Raw genomic sequence first — 21,216 nt, 5'->3', positions numbered from 1 at the left:
TGCCTGCTTCACGCTGCGTGGCGCTCCTAATTCACACACAAAAAATCACCAAGTTTCTAACACACGATTCCTTGACAACTGCCTCAAAGCTCTCTAGTCACTTGGTTCATGTAATTATTTTGATTGAACATAAAGAATGATCCGATTTGGAGCTTGTCTTTGGGACTTGTTTTATTCCCTGGGTGTCTTCGACCTGGCCGCATGTGACACGGCTCGAGCACGACCAGTTCGAGAGGGCATATTGGTCCCTCAGTGCTGAGGAGTAACACGAGCCGTCTGTCCCTAATGTGCCTACTTGTGACTTGAGGTTCTTGCTGCTCTCAGATTTCCGGGCCTCTGGATAGCTCCCCTAAACTCACAACATACCTGGCCATGCCTCTGAGCCAGCCTTTGTGATTTGATACCCACTGACATTTAGACCCAAGATACCTCCCAACTCTCCCCCCTGCCTTGAATAGATTTGAACTTCCCATTCATGTATAGACTCAACTTATTTTCTGTGTCAATAAGCTCCTCTCCTGTCTTGTTGCCAGTAGGAGGCAAAACGAAGGCAGGCAGATAGCAGATTAGATGGTACCTGCCACACTAAACCAGCAGCATCCCCATGTCACCTGGCTCCTGATCTGCACTCATCCCTCGCCCACTAAGGAGAGCCACACAGTCTGAGTGGCCACTGACACACGATTCTTTTGATTTAAACATTACTTTGAAACAGACACACAGACATCCCGTGACTCACATTAGAGGTACTATTTAATACGAAGAGCGTCTCCTCACCATGATGCCCCACGGCATCTGCTGAAGGAGGTCATGCCCAGGAAACAATTTTACCACAATCTAGAGCATCCTTGTCTCACTAGCGCATTCTGCTCCAGGGCTGTCTTAATTTCGTCAGAATCCAGTTCAGGTTCTGTGGCCTCCTGTGACTCGAAGCATTCTCCTTGAAACTCTGGGGCTAGCTACGTGCTTTACCTAACCTTTCTCTCCTCCCCACCACCCCCACCGCTGCCCCTTTAGATACCTTTTAGCTTGTCTTTTCCTTATGAAATATGTCATTTAATTCCTTCAGCCAGAGGCCCTGAAGTGAGTCTCACGTTTTGTTTAAGTGGACCAGGTCCTTAGACCTTTACCTGCTGCATCAGAACGAGCTGGGGCAGGAAAGTCTTTTGATAATAAAGGGTTTCCCCAGTAAACTGGTGCAGCCCTTTGGAAGGACATTTTGTTCCCATCCAGCCTTCTTTAAAGACACATATAACCTTGACCCAACAATTCTGCTTTTAGAAATTTATCCATATATGGTTACCAAGAAAGATGTACAAAAATATTCAGTATAGCATTACAAGGCAAAACAAACATGGGGAAAAAAATCACCCGAGACGGAACTTAAGTTGTCTCTCAATAGGAGACTCGTTAAATAAATAATGGATATATATGTTTTGTGCAGGCTACCTTGCCATAAAGAGGCACGGGAAGCATAATAGTCCTTATCTCTGGGAATAAGGGTAGGTTGGAAAGAGAGACTTCATTTTTCACCTATGACCTTCAGTGCTGTGGCATTTTTTCTCTAGGAACTTTCACTTTTCATATTAAGCTAGTTATTAGAAAAAAAAGTGAACCTTCATAATTTAGACTTATGTGTGTATGGTCTACTGAACTCTACATTAAACAATGGTGTTTCATCTTTGTTAAACAGGAAACAGAACAAAAGAGGCACAAACAGAAACTCTATAGGGTAGATTTACATCAAAATGGGTTCACCATTAAACTGGAGGAACCCTGTGTCTCAGTCTCAGAAGAAGGGCATTCTGTACGGTCCCTGAGATATGTGTTCTAGATTCTTCTACAATCTAATCAGCTTCACGGGCCCATCTCCCCGGTGCTGAGCAGGTGTGTTTGCACTTAAAATAGTTTTTACTCTGTCGATTGGGTGAAATTGGAAGTTGAGGGGTGGAAACCGCAGTCTTGGTCAAAACCTTAAAAAGAAAAACAAAACCCACAACACCATTCAAGTTTAAAAAAAAAAAAAAAAGAACTAAAACCCGAGACTAATGCCCATGCCCTGTATAGAGCTCACTGAATCTCTGCATTCAGGAGTCCAATCTCTGTATTTTTAACAACTTTCCAGTAACCCCTATGTTGCTGGTACTGCCTCCTGCACACCAGGAGTGACTATGCTTAGCAAACACTACGTCTTATTTAAAGGAGATAAGACAGCACAGAGTAGAAAACCCTATGAACAAAAGGGTTTGCTACTGTACAATTCCAAGATTTTAATACAAGTAACTCACTGACAGGGAGTCTGGAGCTAGCACTGGGTGTAAGCAGAACCCGCCAGAACCTTCCATCAGTGCAACTCCTCTGGCTCATTTGAGGGGGTCAGGGGCAATACATTGTAACAGCCATCTTTAGGGATAGAAGGCAGCTCAAATAGTGTAGGCCCGTGTTGCTCAAATTGTGGCTGCAATCACCTGACTCCTGAGCTAGGGTCGGGGGTGGAACCTGGGCATCTGCATTAGAAAGCTCCTTTCTCTCTCCCACCCTCCATTCTTATGCCCAAATAAAGTCTGGCAGCTGCTGAGTGAGTCTGGTATTCCCTGAACATCCAACTGAAGATCACCTGGGGCTGCTGCCATCCTGGCCCCACCCCAGGCCTGGTGAAACAGAAACTGTTAAACCCCGGGTTACTCATAGACACTGGGAAGTTTGAGAAACACCAATTTAGGTCAAAATCTTCATTTTAAGATAAGGAATCATGCCCGAGAAGTTAAATAATTATCCCAAGGACTTAACAGCTGACGAATAATAGCTCTGAGAAGTTAAATAATTATCCCAAGGACTTAAGAGCTGACGAATAATAGCTGGGTCACCGGAAACCTGGTGAGCCAGTTCTTGCCTCTTAGACCAATACCAACTATTATGTTTATCATGAGTATCTGTGAGGTTTCTGATTCGTCATGGTGAGGCTATAAGTCAGTGACTAACGCAGTCTGAGCCCGGAGGACACGTCAGACCGCGCCACTGGTTTAAAGGGTGACTGACGCTGTAAGCTGTCCAGTGTCCGCCTGCCTCTGGACTTTCACTTTCAGTGTCAGGATGAGGAGGAGCACAGAACAGCACGTCTGACAGAACGGTTACTACGGCCCCTCATATTTATAACCAGGTGAGGGTGACTCGAAGTCCCCGGATCTATTTCTTAGTCAAATATGACACTTTAGCAAATAAACTCTACTAATCATCCACTCTGGGTGACAGCATCAGCACGCCCCTTGCTGTTGGGACAGGAAAGAGGACACTCCTACAGAGATCCCACAGCTGGCCCTGGAACCAGCACGTCTGAGCCCATCAGTGAGGAACACGGATGGGAGAGCAAACACCGCGCTTGGACCAGCACAGGAGGATTTAACTCCGGAGAGCCTGCCTCTCACCGGCCCTCCCACACGGTCTCACAACTTACAGCTGGAATCAGCTTCACAGAGAGGGTGCTGCATTTCTTTCCCACCCCTGAAATCAGAATCATCTCCAGTTAGGCTCTTACCATTATTATTTTGAATTAAAAAATTGTTTTCACCAAGATATTAAAAAAGATGAATGAATGAATGAATGAATAAAAGCAAAGATGTAGACAGATCTTTTGGAAATAACCACTGACCCCTATGAGCTAATGATAACCCAGTACGATTCAAATTTGCAATGGAGACTAACATTAATTCAGGAAACCTTTCTGTTCCAGGGCACACGATCCAAAAAACACATTCATCTGGTCAGACGTTTTCCATACTCTAATTTTTATCTTTCTTGGCACACGGACTCTCCTCTAATAAAGTCACAACCCTTTGTTGCCATGGAACCCAATCACACATGGAGCCTGTTACTATGACTTCCCTGCAGGTCTAAAAAAAGACCCAGTGACCAAAAGAACAGCTCTTTTTTAAAAAAAATTTTTTCTCTAAGGCACAGAAGCTCCAAAAAGAATTCAACCCTTTTATGTCCAATGAAGTTTAAATTTTCATGCAGCATAACTTAAACTCTTGAGCCCAAACCAGCCAATGTTTTGTACAAATTTTTCAGCTGGGACGTTCCAAAGAAGATGATTTTATAAATAAGTACCTGGCAATGAGGGTAAACATATTCTTATTTCATATTCATATGTCTTCGTTTTTTTCCTTCTAGGTAAGCTTCCTGAAATGTGGGTAGCTATTTAGCAAACATGTGTCAATCAGCAGTTACCAAATTGCAATATTCATTTCCACCAATACTGAATTTTTGCCAAGAGCTCATTATTTCTCTGTAAAGAAAAGATAATCTAAACAGCACAATCAGCCCTGTGTTCTGTCATATCTGGAGCTGGACTACATCTGTGGAGACAGACATCTGAGACTAATAGCAGAGCTATTTAAGGAGAGAGAATTAACATTTGCTGAGTGCCCACCATGAGCCGAGCACATTTCTGTCACCATGAAAACCCTGCAACAGAGGCCTTTTCACATCTCTGTTTTGCAGATCAGTACTCAGCCAGAGAGCTTAAGGAGCATCCTCAAGCTGCCAGGCTAGACTGGGGGATTGGTGTCTGACTCTCAAAGCCACAGCTATTCATTCATCCCACCAACATTTAGTTCTGGCCTCACAGGTGCTATGCATTTTTCCTGGCTTCTTCTTTACGATAGAACTTGCAGCCTGTAAAACCTGTTTGTAAAGAGGGCATGGCATCTATCTTTATAGGCACAAGGTGCCAGTTCTGGCTGTGCCCACCTGTAATAACTACCACATCTGCACAGCAGCAGGTGGCCCTTGGGAGAATCACGAGGAAGTGCCCTGGCTGCTTCCCTAAGATGACACGGAGCCAGACACCTACTGCATCCTTTAAAGCCTGGCCGCCGACCCCTCCAAGCCTGGGCTCTACAGTGGGGAGGACCGGTAAGCTCTTGGTGACTGTTCTTATGCGCTGTCAGCAACAAAGTCAAAGCCAGGCCATGCACCTCACAACCATTATTCCATGCAGCCCTGATTTTGGACAACCAGCTTCAACAACTCGCTGGGAACAAGGAATGTGTTAAAGCATGGAAGTTAATGTTGAAGTGATATTATTAATTATACCAGACGTCCGACTAAAAATATTCTACCTATTTCCTTGTATAATGAATACAGCTACTTCCATGAAAAGAAATTTCAAAAACCAAAATGAGATACAACTTCGCATCCACTAGGAGGCTACAATCAAGAGACAGCTAACAAGTATTGCAGGAGATACGCAGAATTGGAACCCTCATAAACTGCTGGTGGGAATATAAGATGGTGCAGCTGCTTGGAAAACACTTTGGTGGCTCCTCCAAGGTTAAACATAGAGGTACCCTAGGTATACACCCACAAAGCTCCTAAAACTCCTTGGAATTTCCTAAGTTATGAGAGCGGTAAAACTGAAACGGGTCTCTTGGGTATGCACTCCAGGCATTTACCCACGAGAAATGGAAACACATGTCTGCGCAACAACTTTTACACTGATGTTCATAGCAGCCAAAAAGTGAAACAACTCGAATGTTCATTCACTGATGAACAGATAAATGAAATGTGGACTATCTATACCAGGGAATATTGGCTGGCAATGAAAAGAAACGAAGTACTGACATATGCTACAACATGGACGAACCTTGAAAACATTATGCTGCCTTAAAGAAGCCAGACGCAAGAGACCACATTATGTCCGATTCCATTTACAGGAAATGTCCTGAACAGGCAAATCCACAGAGGCAGAAGTAAACTGGCAGCTGCCTTGGCCTTGGGGTTTTGGGAGGGAGGAAATGGAGAGTGCTATTAATGGGAATGGAGTTTCTTCTTGGGGTGACGAGACTGATGGTGGTGGTGACTGCACAACTCTGTGACTACCCCAAGAAACCATTCAACCACACACTTCAAAAAGGTGAACTGTATGGTATGTGAATTATATCTCAATAAAGCTGTCATTTTAAAAATAGAAAAAAAGAAAAGCCAACACAACCTCCCCTCCACCTTTTTTTGTTTTATTTTTTGGTTGTCCTATTACATAAAAAAGCCCAAGTGATGAGACTTGCCTGACCTGGGACAAGTTACTTTGTCTCTGCTGTCTCTTCGCCTTATTAAGAAACAAAACTCCCTGAGCCAAATGCTCTCATTGCTCCACCTGAACAGAGGAATCTGCAATGTTTTATCTGAGGGGAAAAACCACCTGGGTTAAAACCTCTCAGATAATGTTCAACTGGGAGTCAGACCCGGTCTGCGGCCAGGCCGGGATCCATTCCACTCTAGCTGAGTCTTTTTAAGCTTTCCTTGTTTTTGGTTCTTCCCTTCACTCCAGCCTCTGTGCCATGGTCGATTCCTACGCGCCTGCTATGTGCAAGGCTCTGTGCCAGTTTTCATTACCTTTAGGTCTCAATCCACAGTCTGTGGGGACACCGGTATCCCTTCCACTCTACAGAGCACAACAGACGCAGAGAGATGACGCCAGGTGACCAGGGTCCAACATCTCAACATGGCAGACAGGATTTGAACTCAGAACCAGAATCTGAGCTGCTTCTTCCTACATCTGGGTTTTTCAAATCGGGTCCATACACATATTCCTGGGTTCCACGAGTTTGCTACAGATACTTTAAAGTGGTATGTTTAGTCAGATGGTAAAGAGTATTAACAGAACTGCATTTGGGGGATCACAGCGATAACCATCTGCTGACCGAGTACTGCCCTGGTGTTTCAGGGCCTTCTGTATTTCCACTCATGTTAGGGTTTCTTCAGTTGTGGGGTCAACAGGAAACACACTGGCTGACAGCGTTAGTTTCCTAGGGCTGCCGTAACAAAGTGCCACTAACTGGGTGGCTTCAAATAACAGAAACCTATTGTCTCACAGTTCTGGAGGCTTGAAATCAAGGTGTGGGCAAGGCCAAGTGCCCCCTGAGGTGCCAGGGAAGGAGCCGTTCTCCCCTCTGTCCTAGCTTCTGGTAGCTGCAGGCATTCCTTGGCTTGCAGATGCATCACTTCAATTCTGTCTTCACGTTTGAAGTGTCCTCCCTTCTTCGTCTTCACGTCACCTTTCCTCTGTGCATGTCTGCTCCAAATGCCCTCTTTTCATAAGGATACGGGTGAGTCACACTGGATGGGGACTCACCCTAATGGCCTTGTGTTAACTTAATTACCTCTGTAAACCTTATTTCCAAGCAAGATCGTATTCTGAGGTACTGGGGGTTAGGCCTTTGTAAAGGAAAAATTCCCTCCTGTGTCTCCTCTTCTCTCACACTTATCACCACACTTCTGGTCACCAAATGTGTGTGTGGTCCGGGGGAGGGGGCGGTGCCCACACCGACCAATTCTGCACCAGCAGCTGGGAGTCCTACAATTTAACCCCGTTCTGACACTCCCTGCCTGGAGATGGCATCAGATCCCACAGGTTAAGGACTCAGTACCAAAGACTGCCTCCCACGCTTCAGACACCAACTGCAAGTCCAGGCTGTTACCAGTGCTTCTGACCAACCAGCTGTAAACTGGAGGTTCTCATGACTCCCTCTTTGTGTTGATTAATTCGCTAGAGCAGCTCACAGAACTCAGGTGAACATTTACTAACTGGATTAATGGGTTATTGTAAAAGGATATAATTCAGGAACAGCCAATGGGAAGATGGGCACGGGGCAGGGTATGTGGGAAGGGGAGCTGAGCTTCCGTGCCCTCTCTGGGAGCCACTCTCCCCAAATCTCAATGTGCTCACCAAGTGGAAGCCCTCCCATTCTTCTGGGTTTTTATGGAGGCTTTGTTAGGAAGGCAGATTACACCACAGGCCGCTGGTGACAGCACCAACCTCCAGATCCCTCTCCTTCCCTGGAGGTGGAGGGTGGGACTGAAAGTTGGTTCCCCTGGCAAGCAGCTCCCTCCTTAGGGGCTTGCCAAAGGTCACCTCCTTCACATGAACTCAGGTCTAGCTGAAAAAGGCTTCTTTATATATTAATAACAACAGAACCATTTCTGCTTTATCACTTTCATCACAGGAAATTCCAAGGGTTTTAGGAGCTCTGTGTCAGAAAAGGGGATAAAGTCCAAATATATTTTCTTTCATTATCATTATTATTGTTATTCTATTACAGTTGTCCCAATATTTCCCCTTTGTCTCCCTCTGCCCAGACCTCTCCCTCCACAATCAACTCCCTTTCTGTTGTCCATGTCCGTGGGTCATTCGTACATGTTCCTTGACTAGTCCCTTCCCCTTCTTTCCGCCCTTATCCACTCCCCCCTGTGGTCGCTATCAGTCTGTTCCTTGTTTCCATGCCTCTGGTTCTATTTTGCTCATTATTTTTATTTTGTTTATTAGATTACTCTTTTAAGTGAGATCATATGGTATTTGTCTTTCACCACCTGGCTTACTTCACTTAGCATAAGGCTCTCCAGTTCCAACCATGCTGCTGCAAGACAGGAACTCCTTCTCTCTTTCTGCTGTGTAGTATTCCATTGTGTAAATGTACCACAGTTTTCGACCCGCTCATTTACTGATGGGCACGCTCATTTACTGTTTCCAGCACTTGGCTTTGTATAATAGCACTCCTACGAACATAGGGGTGCTTAAGTTCTTTTGAATTGGTGTTTCAGGATTCTTAGGGTATATTTCCAGCAGTGGAATCACTGGGTCAAAAGTTAGTTCCATTTAAAAATTTTATTTCTTATTATAAATCACAGCATCGCAGACTTCAACATATCTTTTCTGGGGGATACAATTTAACCTGTAACACTGACTTTAACTACAAATGATGCAGCAGTTCCAGATGAAGGTGAAATGATCTCTCAGTGAACAAAGGTGTCACACACCAGTTTTCTAACAAAACAGTTAATGAACTGAGCCTTTGTGTATGATATAGTAGGGAAGAGAAGTATTCCAAATGCAAAAAAACCCCCAAAACCTGTCCTGTAGTAGTTGCTACCATACTGTATTAACACTGAGGAGTGATTTAGGTTATCTGTATACAAAGCTGATGTTAATTTAAATTGCTACTATGTCTGAATTGATACGGAGAGATCTGATCAGATAACTGGGGAGGAGATGGGAGGGGCCATAGGAGGAGGCAATGGTAAACAGTCTAGGCCGGGATTGTCTGAGAAGCTGAAGGCCTCCAGAAAGCGTGGAATTATGGGCTAGAAGATTTGAAATAAAAGAAGGTCTTCCAGACAGACTCACTGGCTCAGTCTCTCTTCTTCCTCCAGGATGCCTGAATGATTGTGCTGCAGCTGCCTGCCATTTCCCAACAGACGGTATTTTGGATGAGAAGGGACTCCTGGGGTAGTCTAGGATTGGGTTGGCCTGGCAGAAGGTGGTGAGGTTATTCTTCTTTGGGTGTTCTAGAGGGCACAAGCTCTATGGCAGAAGCCTGCCATTCTTCCAAAATTGTGTAGTTTTTGTATCTTATATTGTTTTAGTTTGTAAACTAACCCTATAGAAAGAAGATAATTATTTCAAAGGTATCCAAGATAGCTGCAGAGTAGCTGGAAGTTTCATCCACTTGCTCCCAGACGGGTCTTGTAGCTAAACCACAGAACAATCAACTTGAAAATCCAGTTGAGGGTGAGTGAGAATGGGTGGGAGTGTGTGTGCGGATGAGTGTGCAGGGCGTGTGCATGAGTGGGCAAGAGCCTGCCCACCTGCAGGGTACTCGGGAGTGGGCGGCCCAGGCTCCCCTGGCAGAGCGCAACTGCTGCCGCTGCTCTGCCCGACACTTCCGGCTGTGCAGATTTGGGACAGGAGACACTTTGAGGAATTTAAAATATCCTCCTCAGGAAGAAGCCTCTGGAGTGCCTGCACCTCAGAACCCAGATGTGTCTCTGACCCTCCACTCTGGCAGGGCCGTGCACCCCACCGCCGCCACGAGCCAGGATCCAGGGACTGTGGTACGTACTGGGGAAGGGGCTGTTGTCTCTCTGAACCCAGGCACCACGGGAACCATGAACGGGATAGAATCTGACTGAGGAGGCTGCAGTTCAGCTCAGGAGCCACAAGCTCTAAGGGCAGAGAGAGAAGCCAGGGTGGTGGCTGGCTGCAGAAACAGCGTAGTGGGAGCAGGCCTGCCCGAGGCTGAGACTCACTGGAGGGAGCGGGGAGAGCACCCCTCCACCGCCCCATGTTAGAGTATGGCTGCAGGACTCTTCCGGCGCCATCCGGGAGCAATCCAGAGGGAAACTTCATCTAAAGCTGTCGGAGGCTCTAGCAGGCTGTGGCCAGCCCTGACCGAGAGATTTCATGCTTTCTGGGGTTGGGGGAGCGCATGGAGAACAGGCTCCCCAGGGTTTGGTGCTGCAGTGTGGGGGTCACACAGAAACTCTTCTAAAAGAGGAGCTGAGGCGAGATTCGGGGCCCAGCAGGGATTCCGTGCTCATGACCAGAAGCTGAACTCCTGAGATTTGCTGCAGCCAGGCAGGTCCCTCACAGGCACTCATGTCCAACCCCCTCCTGCGAGATTACACGCTCTGTAGATCAGTGAGGCTTGGCTCAGGAGTCCCCTGCTGGGCGCATATCTGCAGGCGAAAGCTAAACGCTCTGAAAAGGCCCCAGACACTAGAACAACACTGTCCCTCGGGCCCTGGTCTGCTGAAACCAGCAGAGCAGAGAGATTAGAGACAGGAGTAGCAAGGGGTGTTCAGGGCCGCACAAGCCTCTGTGCCTAGACAGAGCTGTTGTCTGCACCAAGCAGGAAAGAGCTGCCCCTTTTACAGATTGGCCCCTCAAGGAAATGGACAGCTAATTCACTAGAAACCATTCATTATTGGAAAGATTCTGGGACAAACCAAGTCATGTGGTGAGGGGGTGGGGAAACACTCCCACCATCTTCCCTGAAAACTGAACAGTGCTCCCTTGGGGAAGACCCAGGGTTCCCACCCTCCCAATCACACTGGAGGCTCCCTCTGGAGGTAGGTAGAGAAGGTAATGGCCATCCTCTTAGGACATTAAATGAACAACTCCTGGACCCTGAGCTGATGGAAAGCTGGCTGGGCAGTACAGTGGGGACCAGCCAAATCTTGAGACAGCCACAGACTGTGGATCACTTGTACTCTCAAACAGGCTGCATAGGGCCAGACTAGGACACCATCTGACATCACCAGGGGTGGATCCAGAACGAGAAGACAGTGGTAAACACTGGGTTCTACGAAGACGAATTACACCATGGTCTTCTTCATTATTGCATTATTTTCTCTCCTGCGTAGCTTTTTAACATTCATTTCTTTTCCTTCAAATTTATGCCTATTATTTCACTAGCTTTTTTTATTTTAGTTTATTTCAAATCTCATATTTTGCTCCTTCCTTCTCTTACTCATTTTACCTTCCTTCCTCTTCTTATTTTTGTTTTAAATTTTATTTGTTCTCTGGCTATGACTTATTTCTATTCTGCACTCTTACTATTCCTCCCCACTCCAGCCTCTCAAAACCATTTTTCTTGTCATTAGTGATCTCACATTCTTTTTCCTGTTCTTAAAATACTCTTACTCTCTCTCCACCTTTGTCAATCTTTGCTTGTTGGTTGTTGATATTTTCTTTCTTTCTTCACATTGTTTCTATTCACTACACTTATTAGTTCTCCTCCCTCTACCCTCTCAAAATCATTTTTCTTTCAGTTAGTCATCTCATATTCATTTTTCCTTTCTTATAATAGTCAATCTCTTTACACATTTATTAATATTTACTCATTTGGTGTTGATAGTGTGGTTGTGGGTGGGAGTTATTACTGCAAGGGTACATTTTGTTTCCTGGGTTATTTTGTTTTGGCAGCACCTGTACAACAGCATACAAGATGTGGTGGGCTGTGTGACTCTCAGACCACCAACTGGAGGGAAGAACCCAGCAAAGAATAACCCAACAACAACCCAAACCCAATTACAACAGGGAGCACACATGAGCAGCATAAAGGGCACTGCAAGAACATCCAGGTCAGGAGATCAAGGAGACTGAATCACCGAGTCCCACAGGTCTCCTATCACAGAAGGTCACACCACAAAGACAGGGGAGTCTAAGCAGATCAATCAAATATGCAGAAACAAACAAGGAGAGTCACCTAAAATGGGGAAACAAAGGAACAACCCCAATCAAAGGAGTTGAGGAATCCCCAGAATGAGTGTGAAACGAAATTGAGGCAAGCAATCTATCAGACACTGAGTTCAAAATAATGGTTATAAGGATGCTCAACGAGCTCAGTGAGAACAACAAGGAACTCTATGGAAGCTACAAGGAATTTACTAGGAACTACATCAGCATGAAAAAAGACATAGAAACTACCAATAAGAACCAGGAGGAAATGAAGAGTACAATATCTGAAATGAAGAACACACAAATGAATAAGGAATTAAAAGCAGGATAGATGAAGCAGAGGATTGAATCAGTGAGCTGGAGGACAAGTTAGGAAAAAACTCCCGACAGAACAACAAAATGAAAAAAAAAAAAGACTCACAAAGAATGAAGAGGGTTTAAGGAAGCTGCAGGACATCATGAAACGTAATAATATTCGTATCACAGGGGTAACAAAAGGCGAAGGGGAGCAAGAGACAGAAAATCTGTTTGAAAAAGTAATAACAGAAAACTCCCCTAACCTGATGACAGAAAAAGTCATGCAAGTCCTGGAATTACATAGGGTCCCAATCAAGATGAACCCAAAGAAGTCTACTGCAAGACACAGCATATATAAAATGGCAAAATTAAAGACAAAGAGAGAATGTTAAAGGGAGCAAGGGAGAAACAGATAGTAACATACAGGGAAGCTCTGATAAGGCTATCAGCTGATTTCTCAACAGAAACACTACAAGCCAGAAGGGAATGGCAAGAAGTATTTGAAGTAATGAAAAGCAAAGGCCTGCAAATAAGACTACTCTACCCAGCAAGGTTCTCATTTAAAATGGGAGGTGAAATAAGGAGTTTCCCATGGGGAAAAAGAGAAGGACAGGAACACAGGTACAAAGGGAAAAGTGGCAATGAATACATACCTATCAATAATAACCTTAAATGTAAATAGATTAAATGCTCCAATCAAAAGACACAGGGTAGCTGAGTGGATAAGAAATCATGACCTGCATATATGCTGTCTACAAGAGACCCACTTCAGAACAAAAGATCTATACAGACTGAAAGTGAAGGGATAGAAAAAAAATATTCCAAGCAAACGGACATGAAAAAAAGCTGGTGTGGTAATACTTATATCAGACAAAATAGAATAAATAACAAAGGCCATAAAAAAGACAAAGATGGTCACTACATAATATTTAAGGGAATAGTCCATCAAGAAGATATAACCCTTGTAAACATATAACACACAACATAGGAGCATGTAAATATATAAGGAAAATCTTGGAGGTCTTCAAGAAAGATATTGACAGCAACACATTCATCATAGGGGATTTTGACACTCTATTGTTAACAATGGACGGATCTTCCAAGCAAAGAATCAACAAAGATATTCTGGCATTGAACAACACTCTAGATCAAATGGACTTAATTGATTTACACAGAACCTTCTGCCCCAAAGATGCAAAATACACATTCTTTTCAAATGCACATGGAACATTTTCAAGGATAGACTACATGGTAGGACAAAAAAGCAGCCTCAACAAATTCAAGAAAATTGAAATCATATCAAGTATCTTCTCAGATCACAATGCCTTGAAACTAGAAACCAACCTCAAGGAAAAAACTTAAAAACATTCAAATTCATGGAGACTAAATAACAAGCTATTAAAAAATGAGTGGGTTAACAATGAGTTCAAGGAAGAAATCAAAACATATCTGGAAACAAATGAAAATGAACACACAACAGCTCAAAACTGTTGGGACACAGTGAAAGCAGTCCTGCAAGGGAAGTTCACAGAAATACAGGCCTACCCAAAAGAGATACAAAAACCTCAAATAAACAAGCTAACCCTACATCTGCAAGAACTAGAGGAACAACAACAAACAAAACCTAAAGAGAGAAGGAAGAAAATAATCAAGATCAGAGCAAAATTAAATGACACAGAAACTAAGAAAACAATTCAAAGGATCAATAAATCCAGAAGATGGTTCTTTGAAAAGATAAATAAAATCGACAACCACTTACCCAGACTCATCAAGAAAAAAAAGATAGAGGTCTCAAATAAATAAAATCAGAAATGAAAGAGAAGTTACAACTGATATCATAGAGGTACAAAGGACTGTAAGAAATTACTACGAAAACTTATAGCCAAGAAATTGGACAACCTGGGCAAAATGGACATATTTCAAGAAACATACAACCTTCCAAAACTGAATCAAGAAGAAGCAGAAAGTCTGAATAGACCGATAATAACTAGTGAAGTTAAAGCAGTAATCAAAAAAGCCGTGGCACACAAAAGCCCTGGACCAGATGGCTAAACCAGTGAATTTTACCAAACATTTAAAGAACTAACTCCTATCCTTCTGAAACTATTCCAAAAATTTCAAGAAGAGGGAAGACTCCAAACTCTTTTTATAAGGCCAGTATTATCCTAATTCCAAAACCAGGTAAAGACACAACAAAGAAAGAAACTACAGGCCAATATCTCTGATGATTATAGACACTAATATCCTCAACAAATATTGGCAGTCCAGATCCAGCGATACATTAAAAAGATCATACACCATGCCCAAGTGGGATTCATCCCAGGGATGCAAGGATGGTACAATATTCTCAAGTTAATAAGTGTAATACATCACATAAACAAAATAAAAGACAAAAATCACATGATCGTATCAATAGATGCTGAAAAAGCATTTGATAAAGTCCAGCACCCATTTATGATTGAAAAAACTCAGCAGAGTATGAACAGAGGGAACATACCTCAACATAATAAAGGCCATATATGAGAGACCTACAGCCAACATCATATCCAACAGGCAAAAACTAAAAGCTTTCCCCCTAAGATCAGGAACCAGACAAGGATGTCTGCTTCCACCACTTCTATTTAATATAGTATTGGAAGTTCTAGCCACAGTGGTCAGACAAGAAAAAGAAATAAAAGGAATCCAAACTGGAAAGGAGGAAGTAAAACTTGTTATTTGCAGATGGCATGATAGTGTACATAGAAAACCCTATAGTCGCCACCAAAAAACTATTTGACTTAATAAGTGAATGTGGCAAAATGGCAGGATATAAAGTCAATATTCAGAAATCCAGGGCATTTCTGTACACCAACAATGAAATATGAGAAACAGAAACTAGGAAAAAATCCCATTTACTATAGCAACAAGAAAAATAAAGCACCTAGGAATAAACTTAACCAAGGATGTAAAAGACTTGTACTTGGAAAACTACAGAACACGGAAGAAAGAAATTAAGGAAGATACAAATAAATGGAAGCATATACTGTGTTCATGGATTAGAAGAATTAAATCATTAAAATATGCACACTACCCAAAGCAATCAACAGATTTAATGCAATACTTATTAAAATATCAATGGCATATTTCACAGATCTAGAACAAATATTTCAAAAATTTATATGGAAACATAATGACTCCAAATAGCCTCAGGAATCTTGAAAAGAAGAACACAGCAGGAGGAATCACACTACCTGATATCAAACTATATTACAAAGCCACTGTAATCAAAACAGTCTGGTACTGGCATAAGAATAGACACATAGATCAATGGAACAGAACAGAGAGCCCAGAAATAAACCCATGTCTCTGTGGTCAATTAATATTTTACAAAGTGGGTGGGAGCATAGAATGGAGTACAAATAGCCTCTTGAATAAATGGTGATGGGAGATCTGGACAGGTACATGCAAAAAAATGAAACTAGACCACCAACTTACACCATACACCAGAATAAACTCACCATGGATAAAAGACTTAAATATAAGTCATGACATCATAAAAGTCCTAGAGGAAAACATAGGCAGTAAAATTTCAGATATCCCACGCAGCAATATTTTTGCCGCTATATTTTCTAGGGCAAGGAAATAAAGGAAACAATAAACAAATGGGACCACATCAAATTAAAAAGCTTCTGCATGGCTAAAGAAACCATCATCAAAATGAAAAGGAGATTGACCGTATAGGAAAACGTGTTTGCCAATGATACCTTGGACAAGGGTTTGATCTCCAAAATATATAAAGAACTCATATGACAACACCAATTTTTTTAATTTGTCCAATTAAAAAATGGGCAAAGGACCTGAATAGACTCTTCTCCAAGAAGGACATACAGAGGGCCCAGAGACATATGAAAGGATGCTCAGCATCACTAGCCATCAGATATACACCTTAAAACTACAATGAGATACCACCTCACACCAGTCAAAATGGCCACCATTAACAAATCAACAACCAACAAATGCTGGTGAGGATGTAGAGAAAAGGGAACCTAGTGCACCGTTGGTTGGAATGCAGGCTTGTGCAGCCACTGTGGAAAATAGCATGGAATTTCCTCAAAAAAAACACAGATGGAGCTGCCTTTTGATCCAGTGATTCCATTGCTGGGGTTATACCTTAAGAATACACCAATTGAAACACCAATTCAAAAGAACCTATGCACCCCAATGTTCATAGCAGCGTTATTTATAATAGCCAGGTGCTGGAAACAGCCTAAGTGCCCATCAATAAATGAGTGGATCAAAAAACTGTGGTACACTTACACAACGGAATACTATGCAGCAGAAAGAAGAAGGAACCCCTACCCTTCGTGACAGCATGGCTGGTACTGGCGACTATTATGCTAAGTGAAATTAGCCAGGTGGTCAAAGACAAATACCATACCATCTCAGCTATAAGAGGAACCTAATGAACAAAACAAACAAGCAAGCAAAATAGAACCAGAGCCATGGAAACAAGGAACAGACTGACAGCCACCAGAGGGGAAGTGGGAGGGGGATAAGGGTGGAAAGAAGGGGAAAGGACTAGTCAAGGAACACTTACAAATGACCCATGGACATGACAACAGGGTGGGGATTGACAGTGGGAGCGGGGGTGTGGGCAGGGCAGAGTAGAGCGAAGGGGGAAAAATTGGGACAACTGTGATAGAACAATAAAATATTTATTTAAAAAAATTAACAGGGAATGCTAGGAGCACTCAGATGTTAAAGACTGAGCCTTCATTGATAGGCTTAAGTGATTAAAGCTGTAACTGAAGAGTTAAAGAGTTTAACCTTAATTAACAGGCTTAAGTGACTAATGCAAGTGGAAAGCTGTTATTCCAAAATTGTGAAGCTTTTGAATAACCCTCCTTTCCTTTATTACCACACTTTTGCGTCTGGAATTTAGCCTGGAGGGTGGCAGCGGGCAGCGGACCCCAACTGCTGTTTGGTAACAGTATTTCTAACAACAGTATTCTGTATGTATTTGTTTGAAATTTTCTTAAGAAAATGTTGGGGAAAAGTTTCCTCAGAATGCTGATGAAATGTTACCAAAATTTTTATTCTTAAAGAACACCTAAGTAAAAACACCAATTAGCATCTCTGAACAAACATTTCTCCACAAGCCAAAAGCAGAGAGAAGATAAATTTTAAAATATGAAAATAAGAGTACGTCTTCCCTAATTAGACTTATTTGGATAAAAATGTAGCCAAGTCCTTAAGTAATCACTTGATAGCCTTAAACACTGAACTCTGAAAAGAAAAAGTCCTGCTGTCTGTTGGAATGTGTGAACTTAAACGTTACACTAACATCTATGCATGAAATTCTTAATTCATTCTTTCTTTCCTTCCTTTCATCTCTTAGCTGTCCAAGCATTTATCCGCCACCATGTGCCAAGCACTGGCTATACAATCCCTGCCCACTCTGTGGTGGGGAGAGAGACAATGTGACAATTCCCGTTTCCCAGCAGACTTGGCACAGCTGCGTGGGGAGCACCCGAGCTGAGCGGGAGAGGAGAAAACGGAGTCAGAGAAGACCCTTCACTGCACACCTTACTCAAGCCTTCAACACCCTTCTAAGTTCAGTACTATACTTATTTCTTACACGAGGAAACTATAGTTCAAATGGGTTGAGCAAACTCCTCAAGATGACCTCACACAACTTGTAAGGATTTAAAAGCCAGGCCGTAGTCCCCAGTGGACACTGGCACTACACTGCCCCCTCAGAACTCTTAGCACACCAAAGGAGGGCTTTAAATGGCCTTTTCTTACAAGATCTGACTGCCTCTTATCACCCCCACTGCTAGCATCCTAGTCCATGCCACTCTCCCCTCCTCACAGGTCTCCCTGCCAGCTCATGCCCACCTTTGGTCCATGAACTGGCCTCCCCACTACCTCTTAGACCTCGTGTCCTTACTCACCTGCTCCTTCCACAGAGCCTCATGGATACTCCTCAAAAAGAGCAGGCACACTGCAGTCACAGGGCTCTACGTGTCCGTTCCCTGTCTCTGGAACACTCTTCCCCCGTCGGCTGCCCAGCTTACTCCCTCAGGTCCTCCCTCAGCGACATCTTTCAGCCTTCCTTGAGTCTCCTAGGTTAAAACTGCTTCCTCCACCCCCACACGTCAGACCTCCCCAGCTTGCTTTCCTTGATTGGTTTTTCAACATTGCATTTATCATTTAACTTTTAAATCATACATTTAAATACTGTATATTTTACCTAATGTTTGGTGTGTCTACCTTGCCTTAACTAGGATAAAAGCTTGTTGAGGGTGGAGATTTTCGTTTTGGTCCCTGGAATGCCTAGCACATAGTAGGTGCTCAAAGTGTATCTGTCAAATTAGGGTGAAAGCAGAATGGTTACAGTATGACACATACTTGTGCTGCTGATAATGGACTCTGGCCTGACATCTCCCACATACTATGCTCCTGACCTGGTCCCAGGGGGAGAAGAGGAGATTGCTGGGTGGTTCAGGGTGTCAAGAAGGGATTTATGAATGAGCTCCCAAACCAAGTGACCTGAAAGGTGCCTGAGTGACTCCTTTTCCATGCCACATGCCATGGTGACCACCAATTTCAACACTACTGCCAAGGAAGTGGGGCCAGGAATCCCAAAGTGCACGTGTGGTCCTGGGTGAAAGGGACTCCTCAGACACAGAAGTTGGGGGGAATAAAGGACAGCACACTTCCTGCTTTCTCTCAAAGTGCTAATCAACAAAAGTCTCTGCTGGGGCGCTCAAGGAGGCCCTTATTTTACCAAATGAAGCTCCACCTATTCACACAAGGGCTCCTTTCTTACGCTGGCCTTGCGTATACCAGGTGTATGAAACCTCACCAGACCTACCAAAAGAAAACCTCAAGGACTCAATTCTCCAGGAGTTCTCAAATAGCAAAGGGTGGACTTCGAACTTGCCTCCTAGAGAAGGAGCAAGATATTCTCAGCATCTCAGCATCTGCTGGGTCTAGAGAGCAATGGGTGGGGAAGAAGAAAGCACACAGGATCATACAAGGTCACACAGCAAAAGCATTTAGACGTAGGAGATGGAATGCTTTTCCCCAGGGAGGAGCCTGCCAGAGAGTGCACAATGCCTGCCAAACTGCAACTCATCCTCATTCTGATCCCTTCTAAAAATCCTGGCCTGTGGCTTAGACTGATTGTGAGGGGTGGAGTGGAAAGGAAGGGGACACACAATGGTAATGGGAAAGCCACAGCACCTGATTTGCAAAGTTCTAAAGCACTTAATGGGTGCCTTTCAGCTCTGAAATTCTATGAAGGAACTAAAAAAATACTATTTCCAAAAAGCAAATAAAACCCCACTAAGAAATGGTACTATAATTTCTTGAGTTTGTCAGTCTGCTTTCTGTAGTTAAAAAAAAAGGTGACTGGTTTGGGTTACAAAGGCAGGGTTCCACTATAAAAACCTGCTGGTTGCCATGACAATGAACATCTCTTCCTCCTTTTTCTGCAGCATCCTTCCTCCGTCTGAGTCAAATCAAAGAAGCTATCTGCGATGCTCATGATTTAGTATTTCCTTTGCATGAGGATATAAAACTATACATACACATAAACAAAATACATATCAAAAGGCTAATTAGAGATGAACTAGAACCTCAAACATTGCTGTCTCTCCTCCTTTACCAATAGTAATGTCCTACAAACAACTATTAGGAGACATACCTGCAGAGGGGGGACTAGGAAGGGAGGAGGGTAAGCCCACACTTACTCCTTCCGGTCTAGAGCCTCTCAGGATGGACTGTGGGTCAGTTCTTTCCAGAAGGGCCCAGTTGAGGCCGGGGCTCCCTGGAGCCCTGCCACTGTCTGTCTGCAGGTCTGTCCTCCCAGCCTAAGCTCCTCATGGCCAGTGTCCGCACCTGACTGATTCCGGGGCCTAATGCAGTGCTGGGCGCACAGGACTTAGGACAAGGAAGGGAGCTCTGGGATGAGGCAGCCTTTCTTTCTGTTTTCTGCTGAGATCTCGAGTTTGGGCCTAGCCTGCTTCATATCATCTTGTGGATTCATCCAAGGTATAAAAGCATGCAAAAACATGCAGAGGAATGAAATACAACAACTTCAGGTTACGGAGGCCTCTGAGGAAGTCGGAGGGAGAGGGCATCCAGACAGGCGTATCTAGAACCACTCATTTCTTAAAAACAGTGACAGAAATTGGATGCAAACATGGCAAAATGTTAACATCTGTTAAATTGAGGAGGTAGGCATATGGGTATCATATTTTAAATTTTTTCCCATGTTTGAAACATTTAGTAATTAAAAATAAATTTCTCTACTAATTATTGTACTCAATCAGAACAACTTGGTTAAAGATTTGATCTGGGATTTCCTCATGCTCGGAACATTCTCCCCTCTGTGCATCTGGTTTACTTTTAAATATGGTGTAAGTTGCTGTTTCTGATGGGCCATTTTATTGGCCCTTATGATTTTGGAATCTGATGGCACTGCATTTACTTCCATAGGATATTAACTTCAACCTTAAATTAAATTCAACAGCCCAAGCAAGCATGACCTTAAGAAAATTAAAATCCACTGAGAGTTTAATAAGCTAGCTGCCCTAGAAAAGCATACTGGTTCATTTTAGGCTATTGTATAAATAAACTAAGGAGTAATTATTTTAAAGAATTATTTACTAACAAAGTTGTGATTTCTGAAATGTGCTAAGTATCAGAGAACATGAAATTATCTTTGTATACAAATTTGTGTCTCCATCTTTCAACAGTATATGTATTATCCTTATTGAGTGAATTTGATACTTTTAAAACTACCCCAATCATGCAACAAGTTATTTCAAAAATAAAGGCTGAGAAGGCATCAACACTTTATGTATTTACTTATTTATTTATTTATTATTAATTGTTTTTCCTTCTTCTAAACCACA

At 43.1% G+C, this 21,216-nt stretch overlaps 1 protein-coding gene across 5 annotated transcripts in view; it reads right to left on the bottom strand.

Annotated features, from left to right (window-relative positions):
• TMCC3 (transmembrane and coiled-coil domain family 3) overlaps positions 1 to 21,216 on the bottom strand; it is a 261,408-nt gene that overhangs the window by 37,853 nt on the left and 202,339 nt on the right. The window lies entirely within an intron of this gene.

The sequence above is a fragment of the Desmodus rotundus genome, chromosome 3, assembly GCF_022682495.2.
Source record: "Desmodus rotundus isolate HL8 chromosome 3, HLdesRot8A.1, whole genome shotgun sequence".
NCBI classification, from domain to species: domain Eukaryota; kingdom Metazoa; phylum Chordata; class Mammalia; order Chiroptera; family Phyllostomidae; genus Desmodus; species Desmodus rotundus.
This window is presented reverse-complemented; position numbering and strand designations above follow the sequence as displayed.